At 41.4% G+C, this 27,032-nt stretch overlaps 1 protein-coding gene across 4 annotated transcripts in view; it reads left to right on the top strand.

Moving 5' to 3' along the window:
• Nucleotides 1–27,032, top strand: part of GALNT13 (polypeptide N-acetylgalactosaminyltransferase 13) — a 419,256-nt gene that overhangs the window by 11,416 nt on the left and 380,808 nt on the right. The window contains exon 1 of one of the 4 annotated variants that reach the window (XM_061608761.1): nucleotides 696–778. The exons of 2 other annotated variants lie outside the window; for them this stretch is intronic. The gene's annotated coding sequence lies outside the window, so the exon portion shown is untranslated. Of the gene's footprint in view, nucleotides 1–695; nucleotides 779–27,032 lie in introns of those variants that run through there. One more of the 4 variants, XM_061608764.1, reaches the window with a different exon arrangement.

Genomic DNA, 27,032 nt, shown 5'->3' with positions numbered 1-27,032 from the left:
CAGTCATGGTCAGGGCTGTGGAGTCGGAGTCGGGAGCAATTTTGGGTGGAGTTGGAGTCGGACAGTAGAAAAATAGTGGAGTCGGAGTCGAAGGTTTGGCGTACCGACTCCACAGCCCTGGTCATGGCTTCTCTCAAAGAATCCTGGGAAGTGTAGTTAGTGAAGGGTGCTGAGAGTTGCTAGGAGACACCCTGTTCTCCTCACAGACCTTCAGTCCGAGTGGCTGACTGTTAAACCAGTCTGGCCATTGGAGCTCTCTCAGTGGAACAGGAGTCTCGTCTCAGCACTCTTCGCAAACTACACTTCCCAGGATTCTCTGGGAGAAGCAATGACTGTCTCTCATGAAATCAAAGTCTTTCTTGGGTATGGCCCCCTGATTACCCAAGCCCAGCAGCTGTGAGTCTGGCTTTTAGAACTGTGACAGTTGGTTCTTGCTGAGCATGCCCCACGTTATCATAGGGTGTCAGTCAAAATTTCTTAAATTAATTAAAAGTCAGCCAGACATTTTTTTAACTTTTAAACTGCAGAGGATGAAGGTCAGAGTATGGGGCAAGGTCAGTGTTAGGATTACAGGTACTCTGTGAACATGGCTGATTTTTAATGAATTTCAACAGATTAAACAACAGATTAAACAAAAAAGTCCAAAAGGGCTCTGGGGCTTTTTCTCTCTTTTTAGACTTTGAACTCTCAATTCTCTCTGACTGTTTTGTGTATCGCCATGAAAATTGAGAGCGTTGTTAAGCAAGCGTTTCTGAGTTCAAGACAAAAGTTTTGTAAGGTTTGTTTTGAAATGAGCTTATGGGAAGCATCAGAATGGGGGGTATTTTCAATTTAACATTGCGGAATATGAAAAATCCATGCTGGCTATAGTATACAGCCACTCTTGTGGCTGTATAATAGTTGGATTCGTGGGTGAGGTGTCCAGAGTTTGGGTACCTCATGAGGACTGCTTTGCCCCCTCCTTGATGGCATTTCATTGCCAGGTTAAAACTATTTTATTTCAATAAGACTTTAGCATAAGTTGAATTCTGCTTTTTTAAAAATAACATGATCACTTAAGTTTATGCTGCTTTCTTAGTTTATTATTTTATGTATAATGCTTAAGCAAGTTAGTTGTACACCTTCTTTGGCACTGTTCTGTAATGGAAAGACAATTGATAAGCACTAGTAATAAATGTGACTCATAAGTTTCTAATTAAGTCTTGAATTCAGATTCTCCGTAAGATTACACCTCTCGTCTAAAATTCATGATAATTCTTGGATAATTAGGTATAAAATAGTTTAAACCTTATGTTTGTGTTATGTAGTCTTGAATAGCAGAACTGGCCGTTGGGTCCCTCATTAAACTTCCTTTGTGGCAAAATGAAGAAAAGCTGAATATTTGGATGCTTCCTAATTGCCTGAAAATACTAAGAAGCAAACAATTATTGAGACAGGCATGATTAGAATAAACGTCTTCTGGGAAAGTAAAGAAATAATGTTCAGTTCTTAGGTGATTATTGAATTTTGAACACAGACTCTCCTAATGAAATTTCTTGGTTTAGTTTTCATTTTGGTTTTCTGGTAGTTCAACCTGAGCAATATCAAGATACTAATGATTAGGAACATGTGTTTATGTTTATGTCAGCAGAGTTTTCTGCTAGTTCACTGCATGGTGTTAGATATTGACAAAAAGTTCAGAGCCTGTCTTGGACCTTTATGGACATATATATGTGGACTTCCCCACCCCTTTCCACTTTAAGGTTGAAAGTGCTAAGGTTTTCTTTTAAAAGAATGTTGTCAGTTCCATTGATTTTGGGCATCCAGCTGGTAATCCTGGAAGTTCAGCACTAATTGTGCATTTTCTAGTCAGCCAGCAAAAAGCAGCTGTGAAACAGTCAAGTTTTCCCTGCAACCTCTGCAGCATCTTGGGAGAAATGCTTTAGCTGTAGATGTGAAAATGATAACTAATTTAAACCCCTTTGGCAATTTCACCTATGCAGTGAAGAGACTTCTCCTCAGTCACTGTAGAAGGAAAGCAGGGGAAGTATCTAGACTAGTGTTCATTGACAAAGCAAACTACTTTCTTCCCTTCTCTTATAAGCAAAAGGGAGTTTAAGTATGGCTGTCAATGATTTCTGGTCAGCAACTGTGTAAATGGTACCCACCTGTGTAGGTGATAGCCACCTACTTCTCTTGATCTCTAATTAGGATTAGTCTGGCCAGATGCAATGTGTTGGGAGCAGGGCTCTAGAATCTTCAGTTGTGTAGAAAAGGAACTTTTCTCAAATATGAAATTGTATTTTCTACACAGACATTAAAAGCACCATGAGAGCTCTTTTTATCTGGTCACTATAAAGGAACTTGGCCTAATTTTATGGTTTAAACAATTCTGATACTTTTTGTATAGATTTATGTTACCAACAAAAGGAAAAGGGTTATTCTTAATGTGTTTCATCATTATCAGCTCAGTTGCTACAAATTACAATGATTTCAAAGGCTTGTGTGGTGGATTTCAACTGAAATGACAATATTTGTATAGTAGGGAGTAATATATATTTAGTTGGTTGAGGCATTTGTAGGATATAGTGGCAAGAATTTTAATAGCCAGCGTTTTTCTCTCTTTAAACTAGTTCCTATATATGTGTGTGTTGTGTTGAAATATTTTTAGTCTTTCTTAGTCCACTTGAAGGTTACTGGCTTGAAAGGTTTTCAATGGAGCTGTTGCTCTTTGAGACAGTTTTCCTTTACTTCTTCGCTTTATATCTTCGTATATCATTTTTGTTTTGGATTACACAAGGCTGCATAAATTGGGCTGCACGTTATAGAATCTCATTCCTGTACAAATACCAAAAGAGCACAGAAAATAAAATAAAATTTGAAAGGAAATGTGTTTCATTCTGAACAATGAGATGTACATTAAATGCAAGAACAATCCTTTGGTTTGTTGAATAGAACAGTGTGCCTAACTGAGGCAATGCTTCATGCAAACTTTGAAAAGTTTGCTGCAGGTAAAATTTGCAAACTAGTTGAATCCCTAGAGTCTAATAGTTGTGTTAGTTGAAGGTGGGAACATGTAGCATGTAGCCCAGCCTTGTGTCTTTTTACCCCATTTAGTTCTGCACATGTTGCATTGTGACAGTATTTGCTGTTATGTTATGTAGTGGTGAGACTTGTCAGAGTACAAGTGGCTGCAGTATGAGCTAATGATATGGTTACATGTGTTGTAGAATCAGTTGCAATTTCCCTTCACAACATATTTCACTTTCAGTGAGTGCAACCTTTTGAGAGTTAGCTCAAGAGTTAGCAGGGATGGGGAACCTTTGGCTCTCAAGATATTGTATGGGGAATGCATGCAGTGCTGGATACAGGGTCTTATTGCTGGCTATCTGAATGTCACATGGTGCTTCCTCCATAAAATGGGTGAAAATACTAAGGACTTTGGCATTTAAAGTTGTTGTAATGCACTTATCTAGCTAAGATCTTCAAAAGTCTAGAGAAAGACCAAAGATGAGATTCTTTCAGGAAGTCTAGTTTGCTCCTTAGTGCATATGCATTTTGATGCAGTGTCATGGCATTCCCAAATTTCATGTGAGCTTCTGTAGAAGATGTTTGCTTTGTGCAAATTGGAGTAGGTTGTGTAATGAATTAACAAAAGGACATATCTTAGTTTCTTTGGTAAGATTCAGTTGTGAATTGACCATAGCCTTCCACAATCTCTATTCTAAGGGTCAAATTGACATATTTAACATGCCTGTACAGTCTTCCATGAGACTCTATCATCTCAGATGCGTGTGGGAGATTACTTGTTTGAAAGCATGCCCACATTGTTTTGTTATAAGAAACTTAAAATAAAACAGAATACACTTTTGTTTTAAAGTTAGTCTTTATGTGAGAAATGCAAAACCTGCTCTATAGGACTGTACATTTTAATCACAAATTCCTTTCTTCCTTCTAGTCTGCATTTTTGTCTTTTTTAAACAGAACCCATTTCATATGCCTAATACACAGAGACCCCCCCTCCCTAAATTAAATTCCTTGGAGAAAATACAATAAAAACACAATTGTGTGGACCTAGTGAACGGTTATCCTGCATAGGGCTTGTGCCTAAACACTGATTTGGTTGCCTAAGAATCTGACATGTCTTTATCCTGTTTCAACCAAACTTTGTTAGCCTTTAAACTGAGTTTTCAACTCATTTGAAATGTGGTGTTGGAGGAGAGATTTTTGGATACCATGGACTGTGAAAAAGACAAATAATTGCGTGTTAGAACAAATTAAACCAGAGCTATCACTAGAAGCTAAAATGATGAAACTGAGGTTATCATACTTTGGACACATCATGAGAAGACATGATTCATTAGAAAAGATAACAATGCTGGGAAAAACAGAAGGGAGTAGAAAAAGAGCAAGGCCAAACAAGAGATGGATTGATTCCATAAAGGAAGCCACAGACCTGAACTTGCAAGATCTGAACAAGGTGATTCATAACAGATGCTCTTGGAGGTTGCTGATTCATAGGGTCGCCATAAGTCGTAGTCGACTTGGAGGCACATAACAACAACAAAAACTGAGTTTGGAAGTAAATCCTATTTCTTTCAATTACAATTGCTATGAAGTAAGCTGTCTACCAAACACAAAAGGAAGCAAGGATTTCTGCTTATCAACAGGCAGCTCAAATGCCATTGAGCTCAGTAAGATTTAACTATCCTGACTGTTTCAAATATTGCAGTGTCTAATGTAGCTAATGAAAATGCAGTATTTTCTACAGTAGCTTTGAAGGAAAAGTGCCTTTTGCCACTATGGCAATTGACCATCTTGTCTCATTAAATTATGGTAATATCCAGTGCTTTTGAAAGAATAGCTTATTTACAGAAACAGGCATACTTTGGCTGCAGGTAAATATCAAAAGAAATAATGTGCTTATCACAGCCATTGTCAATGGAATAAGTGCACCACCTCAACACTGGATTTTTTATGGACAAAAGCATAGGTAGAATATATCAGGCTGAGCAATGGTGACAGGTTTATGTAGTCTGATCTATCTTGTGTTTAAAAATGGCCTTTAAAATACAAAATATATCGCTGTAGTAGGCAATAAGCTTACTTGCAGTAAGCATTTATTGAAAGGTAGCTGAAATAGGGTTTTTTAAACAGTTTTTACCAACTCATTTTCTGTGAATTGTGAAAAAACTTTAAAAGTTTAAAAACTGTTTATAAAGCTGAAAACTGCATAATGAGTCTCGTGGAGCCATCTGCATGTATCTGCCTGTGAGGAGATAAAGCACTGCCTGCACTTCCTACCTTTAGGTAGTATTGTTGCCACCCACCAAATGAGCCTCTAACCTAGTGGGGCACAGGCGTCTCCACCAGTAGTGCAGTGGCAATTTCACAAGTACAGGGTCCCCTCTCCCCATTACCTCCGAGGTTGAGAATGAGATCCTTGTTAATAACATCTCCCACAACTATTGTTCCTAGGAGCCAATAAGCATGAAAGGGGAGAGCTTCTTAGTAGCTGACTTACCTGCTTTCACTCTGATTGGCTCCAATCATCAGGAAAGGATAAGGAAGCATGTTAAAAGACTCTTCTCAATGGCTAAACGCTCCCCTTTTATGCTGATTGGCTTGTAGGATGCTGGAGACATTGGACCCTGTTCCCAAAAAGTAAAAGGACTAAGACCCCAGATGACTACACCACTGGTCTTTACAGCCTTGAGGCTTTTTTTCTGGAAATAGGGAATCTGCCAGCAGACTCTGTCTAGTCATTGCTGGATCCAAGAGTCGCTCATCCCTTCAAATTCTGTTGCAAAAACCTAAGTGTGTGTGAGTAGCCTTGTTCATGAGAGGTAAACTAGTGACATGAAGCAACCCTCCAACCTTTAATATTTGAAATGATAAGGAGTTTGTTTTAGAAAAGATAATGATTAAGAAAAGAGCTAAGTAGAATATAATGGGGGGGGAAATAAATTCACGCATCTAGCTAGACTAACACTTTGATCAAGGTATGAAGTTCTATTTACATACCAGGTGTGTGCATCATTGCTTAGAAAGTTTATTTTTAAAAAAAATTGGTTCTAGTTCTCCCCCGTAAAAAGGAACTAATTCCATTCCAGTTCAATATAACTCTAAGTACAACTCACAATTCATTCATGTGTCCCTTGGAATTTTTTTCAGCCTCCAGAATTTTACAAACTGCTCTGCTAAAGTATAAAATATAATTAAGACCAAGAAAACATAAACACACACACAATGTAATGTGAACTATTTTATTTTCCCCAGCAATTATGACCTTTAAGCTTTAATAGTAGTATTGCTTTTCATATAGGTAAAAATGTGAATACAATGACCACAATCACAGTTAAGTGTGATGGATTAAAATTGAATTCAAAATCACCCAATGTTCCACAAAAGGAACTTGATTCAGTTAATCTGGAAACTATAGGAACTACTTTCAGATATAGATTAATTATAGGAACTACTTTCAGATTAAAATGGTCTGCCCCTGAAGACTAATGGAATCCAATGGATTCGTGAATACCGGGGGCGGGGTTCCCAGTAGATAGAGCAGGTGACCCTGTTGAAGCCTGCGTCACGCTGTGGAACAGCGAGGCACATCCGGCTCTTGACATGGTTGACCCTGAGCACCCTCTCCGGCATTGTGGAGTCCAGTTTGCACCTTGGTACACTAGTGAGTTAAGGGCAATGAAAGAGGCTGGACGACGGCTAGAGTGCAAGTGGTGAAAAACGTGCTGTGAGGTTGATCGGGCACGAGTAAAACATGATAATCATGCCTACTGTTTGGTGGTGAGGTCAGTGAAGAAGGCCCACTTCTCTGCCTCCATCGCATCCTGGAGTAGCCGTCCAGTGGAGCTTTTCTGTATTGTCAGGCATCTCTTGACATCACGTCCAGGAAATGGAGTCTTAGACCTTCGAAGGCCCACTGTGAATTGCTTGCAAGGCACTTTGAGGGTAAAGTTGCTCACCTCCGTAGCAGTCTTGATGCCTCATCCACATCTACTGTATGAGGTGTCCAGTGCAACGTCTGCTGCAACGTCTTTGGAATGGTTTCAGTTGATGTGGCCTGATGACATAGACAAGTTGCTTGTGATGGTGTGGCCAACAATGTATCCTCTCGACCCTTGCCCTCCTTGGCTTATTAAAGCTTATTAAAGCTTGCCAAGGGGGTTTGACTGAGTGGATCCAGGGTGTGGTCAATGCATCATTGTGGGAGGGAGTGGTTCCAGCCACCCTGAAAGAGGCGGTGATCTGACCTCTCCTGAAGAAGCTCACCCTGGACCCATTGGTCTACAACAATTACCGACGGGTCGCAAATACCCCCTTCTTAGGGAAGGTGATTGAGAGGGTTGTGGTGCAGCAATTGCAAGTACTCTTGGGTGAAATAGATTATCTTGACCCATTCCAGTCTGGGTTCAGGCCTGGTTATGGAACTGAATCGGCCTTTGTTGCCCTGATGGATGACCTTTATTGGGAGAAGGACAGGGGGAGTGCGACCCTGTTACTCTTACTTGACCTCTCAGCTGCTTTTATAAATAAATAAATAAATAAATAAAATTTTATTTGTTAGTCGCCTATCTGTCCGAACTAACGGACACTCTAGGCAACGTACAACAATATAAAATACAATATACAATCAAAGCCACAATCAACAATTAATCTAAAACCATCCTTCAATTAATACATCATAAAAAGTAATCCACCCCAGAAATCCTATAGGCCTGCCTGAAAAGCCAGGTCTTTAAGGCTTGGTGAAAACCCATCAGGGAGGAGGTATGTCGAAGGTCAAAAGGAAGCGAATTCCAGAGGGTGGGGGCCACAATCGAATATGCCCTCTCTCTGGTCCGCACCAGCCTAGCTGTTTTGACTGGTGGGATCGAGAGAAGGTTTTGTGAGGCTGATCGTGTCTGGCGGCATAATTGGTGATACTGGAGGCGTTCCTTCAGATAAACTGGGCTGAAACCGTATAGGGTTTTAAAGGTTAACACCAACACCTTGAATTGGGCCCGGTAAACAACTGGTAACCAGTGTAGGTCTACCAACACTGGAGTGATATGATCCCGACGATGGCTATGCTTTATCAAGCGTGCCGCCGCATTCTGTACCAGCTGCAATTTCCGGACCGTTTTCAAGGGTAACCCCACGTAGAGCGCATTACAGTAGTCTAAGCGAGAGGAGACCAGGGCATGTATTACTCATGGGAGCAGATGCACAGGAAGGTAGGGTCGCAGCCTCTGTATCAGATGTAATTGATACCAAGCTGCCCAGCTCACTGCCGAGACCTGAGCCTCCATGGACAGCTGGGAGTCAAGAATGACCCCTAGGCTGCGGACCTGGTTCTTCAGGGGTAATCTCACCCCATTAAGCACCAAGTCTAAATCTCCCAACCTTCCCTTGTCACCCACAAGTAGCACCTCGGTCTTGTCGGGATTTAGCTTCAGCCTGTTCTCTCCCATCCATCCACTTACGGACTCCAGGCACTTGGACAAGGTATTCACAGCCAACTCTGGTGAAGACTTAAATGAGAGATAGAGCTGAGTGTCATCCGCATATTGGTGACACTGCAGCCCAAAACTCCTGATGATGGCTCCCAGCGGTTTCACGTAGATGTTGAATAGCATGGGGGAGAGGATAGAACCCTGTGGCACTCCACAATTGAGAGGCCAAGGGTCTGAAACCTCATCCCCCAATGCTACCCGTTGGTGCCTGTCTGAGAGATAGGAACGGAACCACCGTAAAACAGTGCCCCCTATTCCTAATCCCTCGAGGCGATTTAAAAGGATACTGTGGTCAACGGTATCAAAGGCCGCTGAGAGATCCAGGAGGACGAGGAATGTGTGCTCTCCCCTATCCAACGCCCTCCTCATATCATCCACCAGGGCGACCAAGGCTGTTTCAGTTCCATGTCCAGTCCTGAAGCCCGATTGGAAAGGATCTAAATAATCTGCTTCATCTAAGTGTGTCTGTAACTGTTTGGCCACCACTCGCTCAATCACCTTGCCCAAGAATGGTAGATTTGAGACCGGGCGAAAGTTATTCAACTCTTGGGGATCCAAGGAGGGCTTTTTCAAGATGGGCTTTATCACTGCCTCCTTGAGGGCTGATGGCATTGCACCCTCTTCCAAGGATGCATTTACCACTGCCTTGATCCCTTCGCCCAGTCTCTCTTTGCAGCTCATGATGAGCCACGAAGGGCAAGGATCAAGCAAACAAGTGATTGGCTTCCCAGTAGAGAGCACCTTGTCCACTTCCTCAGAGGGAAGAGGCTGAAACCGATCCCACCAGACCGGAATGCAACTGGCCGACTCTGGCCCACTGCCTGTATCCACGGCGTACGGAATCATGCTCTTCAGGCGCTTGATTTTATCGGCAAAGTGTTTAGCGAATCAGTCACAGGAGGCTTTAGAATGCTCCATGGGTTCCTGGGCAACTGGACCGACGAGGCTTCGGACCACTTGGAACAACCTCCTGGGACAGCACTCTGCCGACGCAATAGAGGCAGCAAAGAATTGCCTCTTTGCTGCCTTTGTTGCCAGCTGGTAGGCCGCTATCGCCGCTCTAACCAGTGTCCGATTGTCTTCAGCGCAAGATTTCCGCCACCGGCGTTCTAGTCGTCTCACCTCCTGTCTCAGACCCCGCAACTGTGGTGTATACCAGGGTGCAGTCTGAGTTCTATTCAGGGGGAGAGGATGTTTCGGAGCCACCCGGTCTATCGCCCTAGTGATCTCTCTGTTCCACTCCACCACCAGGGTTTCGACCGGGTGTCCTTCAGTCAGCTCCAAATCACCCAGCGCATTCAGGAATCCCTTTGGCTCCATCAGGCGTCTGGGGCGGACCATCCTAATAGGTCCTTGTCCCCTGCGGAGGGTGTGCGGCATGGAGAGATCCATATTCACCAGGTAGTGATCTGACCATGACACGGGGTTAGAAGAAACAGCCCCCATTGTCAGAACACTTCCCTCCCCTCCCGAGGCAAACACAAGGTCAATAGTATGACCGGCTACATGGGTTGGCCCTGTATTACTCAGGTGCAGTTCCCAAGAAGTCATGGCTTTTGATACCATTGGCCATGGTATCCTTCTGGGCTGACTCGGTGAGATGGGTATTGGAGGCACTGTTTTAGAGTGGTTCTGATCCTATCTCCAAGGTTGTTTTCAGAGAATAGCCTTCTTCTTTCCTTCTCTTCTTCGACTCTCCAAGAGAGAGGAGACTTCTTTGTCTTTGCTGTCTCTCCTGAGCCATGAGGGCAATACCGACGTCTGGGCATTGCACCTCCAACTTAGTTAGTTAGAATTAGGTATGTCTTTCCTATCCACTATGTATTTCTATAGATAAGGTAGCTTTTCTTATTTTACTAAGTCTTAAGTCTCAGTGATCCTAATGCATGGTAAAAGCCTGCCACTTAGGTAAACACACATACTGGCACGCACGGATCTCAGACCATTGACTCTCTCTGCTCATTTATAAAAATTGACATAACATTGCCAACATGTCACGCCGCTGCTGAAAGAATTGCACTGGCTGCCCATTTGCTGCCAGGCCAAGTTCAAGGTTCTAGTCTTGGTGTACAAAGCCCTGTACAGCTTGGGACCAGGATATGTGAAAGACCATCTTATCCCTTATATACCCAGTCGATCACTGCACTCTGTAGGTGAGGGCCTCCTGCAGATACCATCTTATCAGGAGGCCCATTCCGCACAGCATTGGAAACAGACCTTTAGTGTGGCAGCACCTACCCTGTGGAATTCCCTCCCCTTAAATATTAGACAGGCGCCATCTCTGTTATCTTTTTGGTGCCTACTGAAGACTTTCCTCTTTCAACAAGCATTTTAAGTTGAGACCTTGTCCCAGTCTGCGTCTGTGCTGGAATTGCTTTTTAATATATTTTTAAGCCTTTTTTTAAAACAATGTTTTTAACCTTTTTAAAAAAAGTCTTGAAAGCTTTTTAAAAATGTTTTTAAAGATGTTTTGTTTTAATGTATTTTAAAGTCTGTTTTTATAGTGTTTTAAAGTGTTTTTAATGCTTTTTTTTTGCCACCCTGGGCTCCTGCTGGGAGGACAGGCAGGATATAAATAAAATAATAAACAAATAAAATATAATTCAGAGATTTTTTAATTCAGTGAATTAGTTAATCTAAATTAGTGTTTTTGAAGACAAAAAGAGTGAGTAAAAGTCACCCCACCTATATCGTTATTACCAGAAGAATACATGGGGAAAGCCCACCAAACAAGGAGAGGACCTGGAAACAATATGAGGCAGGTAACATATGCAGAGGGAAACTATCATTTTGTCCAGAGAGGGTAAAAGGTATAAATCATTAGCATATGCTCTTGGGTTGATGTCAGAGATTTAGCTGAAGAGATACACTATCATGTTTTGGCTGGTGGGGGGGGGATGCTTGAAGAGTGCTTATCTCATCTTAGGGATTCCCAAACTGGTTTGTGGACCACCAATGGTCTTTAAGCTTTTTTCAGGTGGTCCACAGCATGTATGTGGATTTGGATTCAATTGAATGTTTAATGCGAATTGATTTTTAACTGCTTTTTTCTTGTTTGTTTTATTTCTTATTCTTATTTTATTATTTATTACATTTGTATACTGCCCCATAGCCAAAGCGCTCTGGGCGGTTTACAACAATTAAAACAAATATACAAATTTAAAAACACTTAAATTTTTTTTTAAAAAAATTAAAAACATGCTAAAATAACTGGGAGAAGAGGAAAGTCTTGACCTGGCGCCGAAGAGATAAGAGTGTTGGTGCCAGGCACACCTTGTCAGAAGGAAAATTCCATAATTTGGGGCCCACCACTGAGAAACCCCTCTCCCTTGTTGCCATTCTCCGAGATTCCCTCGGAGTAGACTCCTGGAGGAGAGCTTTTGATGTTGAGCATAGTGGGTTCATGTCGGGAGAGGCATTCCATCAGGTATTGTGGTCCCAAGCCATGCAAGGCTTTATAGGTTAAAGCCAGCACTTTGAATCAAGCTCGGAAACATACAGGCAGCCAGTGCAAGCAGGCCAGAATCGGTTTTATATGTTCGGACCGTCTGGTCCCTGTTACCAATCTGGCCGCTGCATTTTGCACAAGCTGCAATTTCCAAACCATCTTCAAAGGCAGCCCCATGTAGAGTGCATTGCAGTAATCTAATTTAGAGGTTACCAGAGCATGGACAACTGAAGCTAGGTTATCTCTGTACAGATAGGGGCGTAGCTGGGCCACCAACTGAAGTTGGTAAAAGGCACTCCGTGCCACTGAGGCTAACTGAGCCTCAAGTGAGAAGGATAGTTCTAGAAGAACCCCTAAGCTACGAACCTGCTCCTTCAGGGGGAGTGCAGCCCCATCCAGGACAGGTTGAACATTCACCATCCAGTCAGAAGAACCACCCACTAGCAGCATCTCAGTCTTGTCTGGATTGAGCCTCAGTTTATTAGCCCTCATCCAGTCCATTGTCACAGCCAGACACTGGTTCAGCACATTGACAGCCTCACCTGATGAAGATGAAAAGGAGAAATAGCAGGGCTGTGGAGTCGGAGTCGTGGAGTCGGAAGCAATTTTGGGTGGAGTCTGAGTCAGAAGAAATGTACCGACTCTTGACTTCAAAATAAAAACTTTCATAGGAATTTAGGAAAGTTTTCTTGTTCAGAAATTTTAATCAAATAAATATATTTTATGTTCTATCAATCTAGCCTGATGATTCACGCAGAGCTTGGAAAAGTTATTTTTTTGAACTACAACTCCCACGAGCCCAATCCAGTGGCCATGCTGGCTGGGGCTGATGGGAGTTGTAGTTTAAAAAAGTAAGTTTTCCAAGCTCTGGATTCACATGGTGGTCATGAAATGACTTGTGCTACCATTTTACTACAGTAAATTTGTTGTTATTAGTTAATATACATTTGCCATTTATGAAGGAGTCGGAGTCGGACAGTAGAAAAATAGAGTTGTTGGAGTCGGAGTCAAAGGTTTGGCATACCGACTTCACAGCCCTGAGAAATAGAGCTGCGTGTCACCAGCATACTGATGGCAAAGCACTCCAAAGCTCTGGATGACCGCACCCAATGGTTTCATGTTGATGTTGAACAGCATGGGGGACAGAACTGACCCCTGCAGAACCCCATACTGGAAAGTCCAGAGTGACAAGCAATGCTGCCCAAGCACCACCTTCTGGAGGCGACCCGCCAAGTAGGAGCCGAACCACTGCCATGCAGTACCTCCCACTCCCAACTCAGCCAGTCGTCCCAGAAGGATACCATGGTCGATGATATCGAAAGCCGCTGAGAGATCAAGGAGAATCAAGAGTCGCACTCCCCCTGTCTCTCTCCTGACAGAGTTCATCATACAGGGCGACCAAGGCTTTTTCCATGCCAAAACCAGGCTTGAAACCCAACTGAAATGGGTCCAGATAATCGGTCTCATCCAAGAGTGTCTGGAGCTGGCCTGCCACTGGCCTATAATAAGATTTTCTGGGTCCAGGGAGAATCTCTTCAGGGGTGGTCTCACTACCGCCTCTTTCAGGCAGCCAGGGACCACCCCCTCTCGCAGAGAGGCATTAATCACGTCCCTGGCCCAGCCGGCTGTTCCATCCCTGCTAGCTTTTATTAGCCAAGAAGGGCAAGAATCTAGCACAGAAGTGGTTGCACAAACCTGTCCAAGCACCTTGTCAACGTCCTCAAGCTGTACCAACTGAAACTCATCCAAGAAATCGGGACAAGGCTGTGCTCTGGATGCTCTGTGTTTTATTATAATTTGAATTCTATTCTTTGGAAGTCAGATTGTAATACAATAAAATACAATAGATAAGAAATAAAAATGCAAGTAAAAACCATACAGTATCTGGCATAACAGATTATAATTGCTACAACTGGCAGAAGAATCATTAAGTAGTCCACTCAAACCCTCTATGATTTTCATCTGGTCCATGGGAAAACAAATATGGAAACCACTGGTCTAAGGAAAATTGTGTGTGGACAGGCTAGAGTTTAAACAGGCCATTGTGAGAGTAGGATTACTGGAAAATCAAAGACACTTCTAATCTCAAAGTATGGTAACTTGGTTTTTCTGAGTACAGTATTGATACATAACATTCAGTCTTTTAGCTTTCAGTCGTGGTATGTGGTATATGAGTATACATAAATTAAACTAGTGGGAGTTCAGTGATAGTTGATGAAAAATATCATGAAGGAACAGACCACACAGAGGATCTAACAATAACAGGAACTTTACTATAACTAATTATATATTCACTAATAGGCAAAAAACCTTGCGGTTTAAGAATTTCCCTGCTTTTTAAAGTTTGGTAGAAATATCTGTGGGCTATAGGTTACATTCTTAAACCGTAAGGTTTTTTGCCTATTAGTGAATTTCCCTGCTTTTTAATCCGGGAGGTAAGAAATGGGATCCTGTGCAAGTTTGCTGAGAATGGATTGATCATTTGCATGCTTATTGAGTTAAGTGGGATTTACACACACACACACCAGGCAATCATGCTTAGGATAGGTGAAACTGACCACAGGGGATGGGGAAGGGAGGAGGGAGCGGTGGAAAGGCAGAGGTGAGGACTGGGATGGGAGCAGGCAGGAGGGGGAGGGGAGAAGGACGGATGTGGTCATTTGCATGTTTATTGAGTTCAGTGGGATTTACTCCCGTGCAATCATGCTTAGGATAGGTAAAACTGACTGGGGTAGAGGGACGGAGGGCTGGAGTGGGCAGGGAAGGCAGAAGAAGGAAGAGGGGAGGAGAAAGGGAGAGGAAAGGGGAAGGAGGGAAAAGGCAGGTCTTATCATTTGTATGATTATTGAGTTGAATTGGATATACTCCTACGCAATCATGATTAGGATAGGTAAAACTGACCAGGCTGGGCCTGCCATCCAAGACATCTTCTGTATCTTTCACAGTTGGGCAGGGGGAAGGGACAATTCTACCTTGTGGTTTTTCCCATTACAATGTTGCAAGAACACCAGCACTTGGCTGACTTTCTCTTCTCCTTTTTTTATCATTAATTTTTATTCAAATTTTCAAAAACAAAACAAAACAAAAATAATTAAACAATAAAATAAAATGTTGACTTCCGATTTGTCGCAGATCAGTTATAGGTCTACAATATATAACAAACCTGTCTCTTAAATTATATTACAAAATCACTTTCCTCCAGTAGTTATCTTAATTAATCATCAAATCTCACAAACATTATTTTATTCTTTCCACAAAAAGTCAAAGAGAGGTTTCAATTCCTTGAGAAATATATCTATCAATTTTTCTCCAAATAAACATGTCAATTAATCCATCTCATCAAATCTATTAGGTCCAATAATTTCAATAGCCGTTCTTCCATTATCAATGTTAATTCCATCTTCCATCTTCAATAATCCTGTTAAGTCCAATAATTTCAGTAGCCATTCTTCCATTATCAATATCCCATAATAACCTTGCTGTCATAGCCATAGTCATATAATAAGAGTCTGATGGGAATTTCCTTTATCACAAATATTTCCTTGCCATCAATTCTGAATGTGTTGCTGAAATATTGTTGTAAAGTCATATCTCTGTTCTTCTTTTTTACGAAATGCACTGGCACATCTCTTGAGAGTTTTTCCATTGTCACATATCTGTAATTAATTCCATAGATTTTTTCTATGTCAAGCTCCATCACATCATTCCAGTCCAGAAATTTATCCAAGACATTGATAGCTTTATCTCTAATATCTTCATTAATTTATTCAGAGACAACGTTGAATTCCAAACAATAAATTTTATCTCTAATATCCATAAACTCCAAGTCTTTTTCCAGTTCCACATTTGTTCCAATCTCCAGGGCTTGCATCTTCCCTTTAATTTTTCTTTTTTTTTCATCTTCTAATGCTTGTCCAGTTGTATCTCTGATCTCATCAACCTCCTCTCTCACAAGATCCCCTATTTCTTTAAGCTCCTGCTTCATTTTGCCAAATTCAATTTTCATCTCCTGTCTACCCTGTCTCAGGGTTTGTTTCGTTATCTCAATCTCATCCATTATTTTCTGAAGCATAGTTACTTCCAGGATCTCAGCCACTTTCTTGATTGCCATTCTTAAAACCACGAAGAAAAAAAACCCACTTCTTATTCCAGCAACAATTGGGTTAATATTCCAAGCCTGATGACATCACAGTGTAGACAGCACAGTCTGCCTTATCTCTTATATGTTCAGGAATGCAAAACAAATTTAGTTCACAGCATCAAAACAGTTAGTGGCATCGTGAACAAGCAGATTCGTCAAAATGAAATAGACCAAAAAAAATAGTCCCAGACATATAATACTCCAAAAGTTCATAAATCAGATTTATTTATTTATTTTCTCCTCGGGATAGAAATCCCTCATCCGTTTGTATCTTTAAAATGCACAAATTCCAGGCCAGCTTTTTGCAATAATAACAAAGATAAGCTTTTTCAATTTCTTTCCTCTTTAATTTCGTGAATGAAAGAGAAGAGTTATAACTCACCCAGGGATTCTTTATAGCTGATTCATTGACAAATCTCTTTTTGCTGCAACAATTTAAACCAGATGATAAACATAGAAAGAAGGATGATTGCCTGTTAAAATCTGTTTTCCTTTGAAGAAAAGATAAACGTGTCGCTTAATCAGTTAGAGCTTGTTTGGAAGTCCGTCCGGCACTGCTGGCTGAACCTTCTCTCATAAACTAATGAAATCCAGTTCTCCCAACAAACACAGGCTTTTGTGGTTAATCTCTACGTTTCTCCCTGCCCGGGAGAAAGTCTTTACCAGTAAAAAAAAAAACATTCTGACTGATTTTAAAACTGAAAAAGCTTCCTCTGAGACGAGAGCTCGTCTCAAAGGCAGGCACAGGCGAAGTCACCCTTCCCGGAAGTCACTGACTTTCTCTTCTCCTAAAGATACAGGATCAGTCTCAGGCCCTGAACCTGGCAACACTGCCTCCCATCCAAATTTAAAACAAAGCTGTCCCTGGCCACATCCACACCAGGCCTCTATTACACTTTGGACAATCATTATTTATTTATCTATTTATTTAGTGTATTTATATACCGCCCCATAGCCGAAGCTCTCTGGGCGGTTTACAATAACCAAAAACATTAAAAACAAATATACAAATTTAAAAACACATCTTTTAAAAACAATTTAAAACAATTTATCATGGCTTCTCTCAAAGCCATGGCTCAAAGCCAATCATGGCTTCTCTCAAAGAATCCTGGGAAGTGTAGTTAGTGAAGGGTGCTGAGAGTTGCTAGGAGACACCCTGTTTCTCTCACAGACCTTTAATCAGAGTGGCTGACTGTTAACCATTTTCTCAGGGGAATAGGAGTCTCCTCTCAGCACCCTTCACAAACTACACTTCCCAGGATTCTTTGAGGGAAGCCATGACTGTCTCAAGTGAAATCAAGTCTGGTGTGGGTGTGGCCCTCCGATTAGCCAAGCCCAGCAGCTGTGAGGCTTTTAGAACACTGACAGTTGGTCCTTACTGAGCATGCCCCGTGTTATAATAGGCTTCCAGCCAAAATTTCTTAAATTTATTAAAAATCAACCAGGCATTTTTTGAACTTTTAAACTGCAGTAGATGAAGGTCAGAGTATGGGGCAAGGTCAGTATTATGATTACAGGTACTCTGTGAACATAGCTGATTTTTAATGAATTTCAACACATTATGAGAACTCGCAGAAAAAAGTCCAAAAGGGCTCTGAGTTTTTTTCTCTCTTTTTAGACTTTGAACTCTCGATTCTCTCTGACTGTTTTGTGTATCGCCATGAAAATTGACAGGGTTGTTAAGCAAGCGTTTCTGAGTTCAGAACTATAAGTTTTGTAAGGTTTTGTTTTGAAATGAGCTTATGGGAAGCCTCAGAATGGCATGGGTGGTCTCTCTGATCAGATGGTGGATACTCATCCTGTTCTCGATGGGGTTACACTCCCCCTGAAAGAGCAGGTTCGTAGTCTGAGAATACTCTTAGATCCTTCTCTGTCACTCGAGGCTCAAGTAGCCTCGGTGGCACGGAATGCGTTCTACCAACTTCGGTTGGTGGCCCAGCTACGTCCCTATCTGGACAGAGAAGATCTCACCTCAGTTGTTCATGCTCTGGTAATCTCTCGATTGGACTACTGCAATGCACTCTACGTAGGGCTGCCTTTGAAGATGGTTCGGAAGCTACAGCTGGTGCAAAATGCGGTGGCCAGACTAATAATGAGGACCAGGCGGTCTGAACATATAACAACTGTTCTGGCCCGCTTGCACTGGCTACCTATATGCTTCCGGGCCAGATTCAAAGTGTTGGTTTTAACCTATAAAGCCTTATACGGCGCGGGACCACAATACCTTTCGGAACGCCTCTCCCGATATGAACCTGCCTGTACACTACGCTCAACATCGAAAGCCCTCCTCCGAGTTCCGACTCATAGAGAGGCTCGGAGGATGGTAACAAGAACTAGGGCCTTCTCAGTGGTGGCCCCCGAACTGTGGAATAGTCTTCCCGAAGAAGTGTGCTTGGCGCCGACATTGTTATCCTTTCGGCGCCAAGTCAAAACCTTCCTATTTTATCAGGCATTTTAGCTTTTCTTAAACATGTTTTAATTGGTTTTAGATTGTGGATTTGCATTTATATTTTTTGTATTGTTCTGTGTGATTCTATTGTATTTATTGTAATGGTTGTACACCGCCCAGAGAGCTATGCTAGTGGGGTGGTATAAAAATTCAATAAATAAATACATAAAATAAATGGGGGGATATTTTCCATTTAACATTGCGGAATGTGAAAAATCCCCGCTGACTATAGTATACAGTCACTCTTGTGGCTGTATATAGAGAACAAGGCCCACAACATGGTGCTGCTTATAAGGCAGGCCTGGAACTGAAACTGCCACAGCCTGGGGCTGACTCAGCAGTTCCTGGTATGGCAAGCCTGGAGGGCCAATACATTACAGTTGATACTCTTTGGAGGGCTCTGTAAGGTTATTGGAGCAGGGGAGCTAAACTGTAGTGGTGTTTAATTTCCCAAGTACGGTAATTGTATAGTTTGATTCTGCAGCAGCTGCTTATGGTGTGTACAGCTACTTCACTGGCAACTGCCTACTCTTCCAATTGGGACAACTGTGTGGCCCTGTCAGGAATGGAGCATGATTCTTCTTTTACCAATCTCTTTGCATAGCCTTATGTGGATCTCTTGGAACTTGTCAGAATTTCTGTTGCAGCCTTTTCCCCCATGTCACTTTCACAAGTGATTGCCTCCCCCCCTCCATCTCCAATTCTGGCTAAAATGCATGGAATTGTACAGTTGGAAAGGGCCTATAGGGCCATCGACTCCAACCCCCTGCTCAATGCAGGAATCCAAATTAAAGCATACCTGACTGTCATCTGCTTATGCCTCCAGTATTAGAGAGCCCACTATCTCCCTAGCATGCTAACTTTAAAACTATCTCTGTTCCACTTATTTTTAATCCCAGTGAAAAGCATGACATATGCATACAAATTACACGTAAGTGAAGATCTAGGGCCCACTGAGTGTTGTGTGAGAGAAAACTCTAATAGTAAGAACACAGGTGGGTTGCAGAGTGGCTGCTAGCTTTCTGAAGCAGAGGCAGATGGCTGCGTCTTGCTTGACAAGCGTTAAGAGCTTACTTTAGCTGCAGCTGCTTACACTCTGCTTCATGTTGCTGCAGATTAAATGGAGAAATAAGATTTGACCCATGAAACGTTCTTCTGACAAGAAGTGAGCTTTTTGGAAAGTGTATTCGGTTTTCTGTAGGTTATCACTTAATCATTTATAGTTGTTGCTTTTTAAAACTAGCATTCCAAAGTGAGGTGGGACAACTTGCTTGTTCTTAAGCTCTTAGACAGGAAAATCCAGAGCTTGGAAGATTACTTTTAAAAAGGAATAAATTACAATTACTGTTACATAGCCCCAAAAAGGAATAAATTACAATTACAATTGTTCTGAAAGGAATTGATTACTTTACCGTTACTCAAAAGTAATAACTACAATTACAGTTAAGTTACTTAAAACAAAGCTAAACTAGAGTGCCTACAGGGTGCTTGCCTTGGTTGCTGCACACCTAGGTAGCCTAAAACAACATTAAAAATAAACACGTAGAGGTAGTAGAATTCTTTTTATCCATAAGATAGTGGTAGTCTCTCTGCTGGTAAGGAAGGCGGAGAGGGAGGCAGAGATCACTGCTCACATCTTTGCACGTCAAACCAAGTGCAACATCCCCCCCCAACTCTCAGCCAACAAGTGTCATCTCTCTCACTCAACCACCTCCTGGACCCTGTCCTGCCACCAACTCAGGCACACCTGACCAAGCAAACATTTTCCCCTGGGGTGCAAAAAAGTTAAAACACTGCAAATGCAGCAAAGTAGCCAGGGAGGGTGGCGGAGGCTGCTTCGCACACCAAGTGCAAACACAGTATTAACACACACACACAAACACACACACATGTTGTCTCTCACCTCCACCGTTCTTTATCTCCATTCCGCTGCTCCCTCTTCTTCCTCTATCCATGTCCTTGTCCTCCAGCATCTTTCTCCCTCCATTCCACTTTTTTAAACATTTTTTCTCGACTACACCCCCGTCTAGCTCTCCACTGCCTCCCGCATCACCTTCTAAACACCCACAGAGAATGAGGAAGAGTGACTCTATGCAGAAGCCCAGTTTGAGGCACATGATTTTCGTTTACAAATGAGAGGAGCAGGAGACTTTCCCTGTTCTCCCCCCCCCGAGTAATGCCCAAAAGTAATGCTCGAAACATTACAATTACTCCTCAAAAGTAATAAAATTACTCTTTGTTCTATTACATTCAAAATGTAAAGAAATTACCCGCTCATTCCTCAAAAAAGTAATAAATTGTAAGTAATTTGTTTTGTGTAACTAATTACTTCCAGTCTCTGGGAAAACCTGTAAGTAATGTCACCATATCTAGAACAAACGTGGAACTGTACTTGAGTTAGGGGATTACACTGCGGTGCTAAATGTGCACTTGAATTGAGGAAGAGTAAATGTTAAGGTGCTGTTAGCAATGACATACAGTTGTGACCATCAACTTAATCAACAGAGTTTTGTGGCACTTTAAAGATTAACATTTTTAATGAGATATACTTTTATGGACTACAGTTAGGGTTGCCATATTCCAGTTCCAGAAATCCGGGCAGGCTAATTTGTATATTATACAAATTATTTGCTAATTATACAAATTAAGCATATTAATGGTTTCATTGTCCACTTGTTTTGTTTTTGTGCCTAGTAATTACCACCAAAAGCTTGGGAAGGATGTGAGGAATCTTTTTTTAACTTAGATTTTCAGCCTTAAATGCCTAGACTCTAGTTTCCAACACTTTAGAATATTTATTTATTTAGAGAATTTATATTCTTCCATTAGGGCAGCTTACAAAAACAATAAAAATAAACAGTCAATTAAAAGCAATATTGTGAGTTAGCAGCGATTAGGAAATATGAAATGAACGCTACAACCTGTAGCACAGATAGAAATCAAGACTTCAGTATTATTAGTTCAGTCAATAATCTTAGCTAATTAGCTTCAAAGCAGTGCTGTCATATAATCCTTTTCAACATCAGACTGTACTCCTGCACAAGTCTGAAGTGCCTGAAGACACCCAAGCTGAGCAGTAAATTGAAGATCAGCAAGTAAATAGAATACATCATACCTATCTTTTGAGTATTTAATATGCAAATACAAAGAACAGAACCTTGGTGTGTGGCAAAGTTTGTCTGAACTTCAGAGTATTTTGAGCATACAGTGTTTATGGAGTCCTGCCAAAAATAGCAGCAGTAGTAAAAATATATACCGCTTTTCAACAAAAAGTTCCCAAAGTGGTTTATATAGCAAAATATATAATGTTTGAAATTTGGCTGTATTCGTTATGATAACTACAAACCAGTATTTTAATTTCAAATTTTAAATAAAGGAAATTCTTGCAGTCCTTGCAAAAACAAGAACTGGGCTTTGAATATATGAAATAGTAATAAAGAAAATGGATCTTCAGAATATATGCCAAGTGCATTCTATAGCACTAAATTCTAAGCTTGCCTCTATTAATTTCGCATTAGGAATAAGGGATTTCAGTCACTGCCAGGGGCAGACATGTACCACCAAGAACAAAATATACCACATAGTAAGCAAATAACTTTTCCCAGGCTGATGAGTGTGGGGTGGATTGTTCCATTCCTGTTGGTCTTAAGCGGGGAAAGGTTGCATCCCCCATTGCACTGAATATATATAGTCTGTGTGTATGTATATATGTATGTGTGTGTATATATCTACATACATACACACACTCGATCCATCCATCCATCCCTGGGGAGGAAATAAAGTAGGGTGATGTTTAGTGAGCAGATGCCTGCCAGTCACTTTGAAGAAGGATATGTATTAAAATATTTTTTAGCCTTTTCTGAATTGCTGAACAGAGGCCCTTGCTGGGAAACAGGATGAATGAGGCTGCATTCCAATGCAACTTACCTTGGGAGTAAGCATCAATTAACAGGGTGGGGGCAGGGTCGAAAAAGGCAAATACTAATACCTGAGCCTTTTCTATAGAGAGGCTTGCTTTTATATCTTGTGTTTGTTCAGGGGAGGAAACGTTTGGTGGATTCAAACTCCTTTATTCCATCCTCAGTGATGGCAGGCAGACCCTCCCATTGCATTCACCAGTTAAGACACATACTCAGACAGAAGCAACTGAGATGAAGGCTGCTTCTCCTTGCTGACTCCACCAGAAGGTCTATGGATAAGGGGTGGAGCTGCATGTGTTGATCAAATGAGCATGTGCAGTTTTCTAAACTGCTAGATTCTGCATATGCAGCAGGCAGGTAGACTACAATTCTTGATTTTTTCAGGACAGCTGTGGTGTCCTTCCTTGGCTAAGAACAATGGAAGGTGGGAATAGATTGATTTCTCACAAAATGGGCAGAAAACTATCTTCACAATTTGCCTTGTATCCCTTGTATTTCCACAAGGGATGGAAACTTGACTTTTTAAAATGAAAGCTGGGAATCCGGGCCACCTAATGGGTTAAGCGGGCACTGGGTAGCATGGCTAAAATGGAAATGGACAGCCTTCAAGTTGATCGTGACTTATGGTGACCCTATGCATAGGGTTTTCATGCTAAATGGTATTCAGAGGTGGTTTTACCATTTCCTTCCTCTGAGGCTGAGTGGCAGTGATTGGCCCAAGGTCACCCAGTGAGCTTCATGGCTGTGTGGGGATTCGAACCCTGGTCTCCCAGATCGTAGTTCAACACCTTAACCACTACACCAAGAATCCAGATAAAACCTGGCTAACTGGGCAATATGGCAGCCCTAACTACAGTCTACTTCTTCATATGATCATCTGAACATCTATAATGACTTATCAAGTATAGCTTTAATTCCATGTGTTAAACTAATTTCAACAGGCTGTAGAAAGAAATGACTAGTGTCTTCTGTTAGAAGATGATTTCCCCCCCTTCACTGTCAAAAGTCTTAGGAGCAGACATTCAGATATTCTTAGCATTATATATTTGCTCTTTAATCCTGAAAGCTACATCCAGGATAGACATCTATTTTGGATATAACCTTTAGATTGCTGCAGCTTTCATTTTAGCTATCTTTCCATGAACAATTTGGAAGAAAATGTGATTGGAAAATAACGAGTAGTGTAGTGTTGCACAAGTGCTGGTGCAAGTGTTCACACTGTGGTATAATATTTGTCTGATTCTATCAATAGTGCTCAGGGTAGCTTGACAACAACAGTAATAGGTAGGTTCTGTAGCTTTTCTTATGCTTCCAAGAAGTTGTGCAAACAGAAGAACATTTGTGGAACATTAGTTTCATTTTTCTTCCACAGCATTTTCAACTTTTGGGTCCCCAGATGTTGGATTTCAACTGCCATCACCCCCGATTATTGGTGATGGCGGCTGTAGTCCAGCAACATCTAGGGGCCAAAGGTTGAGGAAGGGTCTCCAAAGGTATGGAAGTGCAATGTTTGGATCAAACACATTAATATGCTTAGCTTTTCTGTAATTCAGAGCACGTACACATTTATCAGTAACCCTAAAAACAACCCTGCAAGACAGGTAAGTACTATTATCTCCATATTGCACACTTCTTTGTGTGTGAGGCTGAGAGAATTGTGACTTGTCTAAGGCCTCTAAATGATACTGTGCCAGAGGTGAGATTTGGGGCTCTCCTGTTTCACATTGTGCAGCCCAATCCTATACATATTTATTCTGAATTAATTTCCACAGAGTTCAGTAGCACATACTCCCAGGTAAATGTGCATAAGACTGTAGCCTCAGTTTCTTAGTTTCTATTTTACACTAGTTTTTATTATCTGTTAAGTTCTGCAGTCCTTTGCACACTTAAGCAAGTAATTCCATTTGTGACTCATACAGATTATTTTATTTGCTCAATGAAATGAAGTTTATATAGCCACATGTATCAGGATTGTCACAGAATTCTACCAAAATCTGAGAATGCAGACACCACAGGTACTATGGAGAGGACTATTAATTTTGTTGCCAAGCAACTGCTGTCAAATGCAATGGCTCACAGTCAAGCTGTTGATGGATTCAGCCGGGGAAAGTTAAATGCATACAAAGGAAGGCAATAACATTGTTGAATTGGATTCAATAATACTTCAGAGGCATGCATGTTACATAAGTTTTGCTAAAATCTGGAGGCAGGGCAGATACCTAATATGTTGGGGGAGGGGGAAGAAATGGACAGTTATATAAAAAATGTATTCTGACATTGTTAATCACTGACCATTTCTAATTTGGTCTCAGATAGATCAATAGCATAATGTGAATTCTAAGAAATCACAGTTTTGATATTGGGAATCCATAGTAAGGAACAGAAAATGAATTCATTCCAAAAAACACTGTTGTGTAAAACATGATTATTGGGAATGTTTGCAGAAGGTATTCTTACACTTTTGAATACTGGTGTACATCTAGCATGGAGTTGAGAACACATCTATTTCAAGCAGTGGCCACCTTCAGATGTAATGCTGTAGCTGAGTCTTATGAGAACGAGCTGTATGTAAGAATGAGCTGTGGTGAGCTTTGCATGGCTCTCTTCCTCCCCTGGTGTGGCTGTAAGGAGAAGTTCAGAAAACCCAGAAAAAAATTGGTCAAACTTCAGCAGAGGCTGGTCCATTAGGACAAATGGGGTGCTTACCCACTAGCCTCTTCCTGCCCTCAGCCAGTTCTAACCTACCCTGCCTTCTCATTTACAACCAGTCTAGGAGTTGGCACTGTCTGTCATTTTCCTTTTCCATAGTCTGTGTTGCCCTTGTGGAACTCAGCAGGGAAATGGATGGGGACAGTGACCATGGGCTAGTAGTCACTGTCTCTCAGACTAACCTACAGTACTGGGTTGTGAGGATAAAATTGGGAGGGGGTGAACCCCCTTGAGCTCCTTGAAGGAAAGTTGGGATATATATTTAATAATAAATAAATACATAAAATAAATAAAAATACCTCCTACTACTGGGCATACCATCATAGCTGGCCATGAAGCACATACTGCTTTTTGATTTGTGCTGCTGCTGCATTGCTTTAGAGCAGCTACTACTGCATGGCCATATCTCATGAGCCCACACAATTTCACTTGCCTTTCCAGTCACTCAGATTTGTATTGTTTGTAGCCAACAGCCGTTATAATATAAAACACAAAAAGAACAATCCAAGAGTAAGTTAAAACATACCAATTTTCAGAAATGCAAATGATCAAAACTTCAAAAATGGTCACGTTTTTCTCCCTTCTCCCTCCGTCATCAGTCGGATTTTAGTTGGGTTTGCCAATTGCAAGGGCTTTGTATGAAGCTCACTGTCATATGAGGGAAATTAGGAGCTTATTGTCTCTCAGGAGGTGAGAAGGTGGTCTGCGCAGTGGCTGGAAGTTATGTAGCTAGCAGAGGGTTGGTTCTTTCTGGTCAGCAGCAAAGCAGGAGCAAAATGAGCAGCTGTGATTTCTTTTCGTTATAGTAGTAGGGTAGTTGAGTGAAGTTACTTGGCACTTTTCTCCCAGCTTTGGAAACTGGAGACAAATGTGCTGCTAATAAGTGATATTGTTGCTGCATGACATCAGCCTCAGTGTTCCTTATCTGTAAAATGGTACTATTAGTTGGCTGGTTGGTTGCCCATGGTCCAACACTTGTATAGCTCCTGGTTTTTCAAGAAAAAGGGATGAGTTTTCCCATCTCCCACTTACCAGACAGCAGGAGGGGAATAATTGGGTCGCTTTTTTCTTTTTCTTTCCCAAAAGAAAGAAAAAGAAATGTATTCATTCTCTTCCCACTGCCTTTTGTAACCTGAGGGGAGGTGTGAGCAACTATGGCAGTAGGAGAAGGGAGAAGTGGTGCAGAAGCCCCCCCCTTAAGCATCTTGCCTAGGGCCCCCTCCAATCTGGCAGCACCACTGTTTTGATCAGCAGTTGTAAACTCACTTAAAATTGAAGTGCTTTCAATGAATGTGAAAGTGAAAGCAATACTAAAGAAGATTGTACCAACATTAGGAACTAGAGGGAAATTGTCATGTAACTGACGAGTTAAAAAAGGTCTTTGAGAGTGCTCATAAATACCACCAATCTTATGAAAAGTAGCCATATATATTGGATAACCTGGAACTGTACGTAAGTTCCCAGGCATGGCCCTCTGTTACAGCACAAGGGTTTTGGTGAAGCTGGATAGTTGAGGCTGGGGGAAAATAACCTAGGAGGATTATACCCAGCTGTAACTCAGAAGGTACATTTTCTCTCTTAAAATATTGCTAAATCACGAATCCAGAACAATTATAATCCTCTTTAAGGGCAGTACAGTGAGTAGTAATTTATTTTTGTCAATCTCTTGTCCTTTGTTCAGGATTCATGATGTACATGATCTTTATAGTTGGGCATGCTTCCTGAAAATTGATTTCTCTTACAAGGAAGAGCCATTCTACAGATGTTACTTTTTTTCCTCTTTATAATGGAGCTTTCAGTTTTTTACCTTGTTAACTCCTTTTAACCAGTAATGTTTTTACAGCTCTTCAGTAATGATATCCGTTGTTGTTGT

Source organism: Rhineura floridana, chromosome 2 (assembly GCF_030035675.1).
Source record: "Rhineura floridana isolate rRhiFlo1 chromosome 2, rRhiFlo1.hap2, whole genome shotgun sequence".
NCBI classification, from domain to species: Eukaryota; Metazoa; Chordata; class Lepidosauria; order Squamata; family Rhineuridae; genus Rhineura; species Rhineura floridana.
Note: the sequence above shows the minus strand (reverse complement) of the source record. Positions and strands in the feature narration are given on the sequence as shown.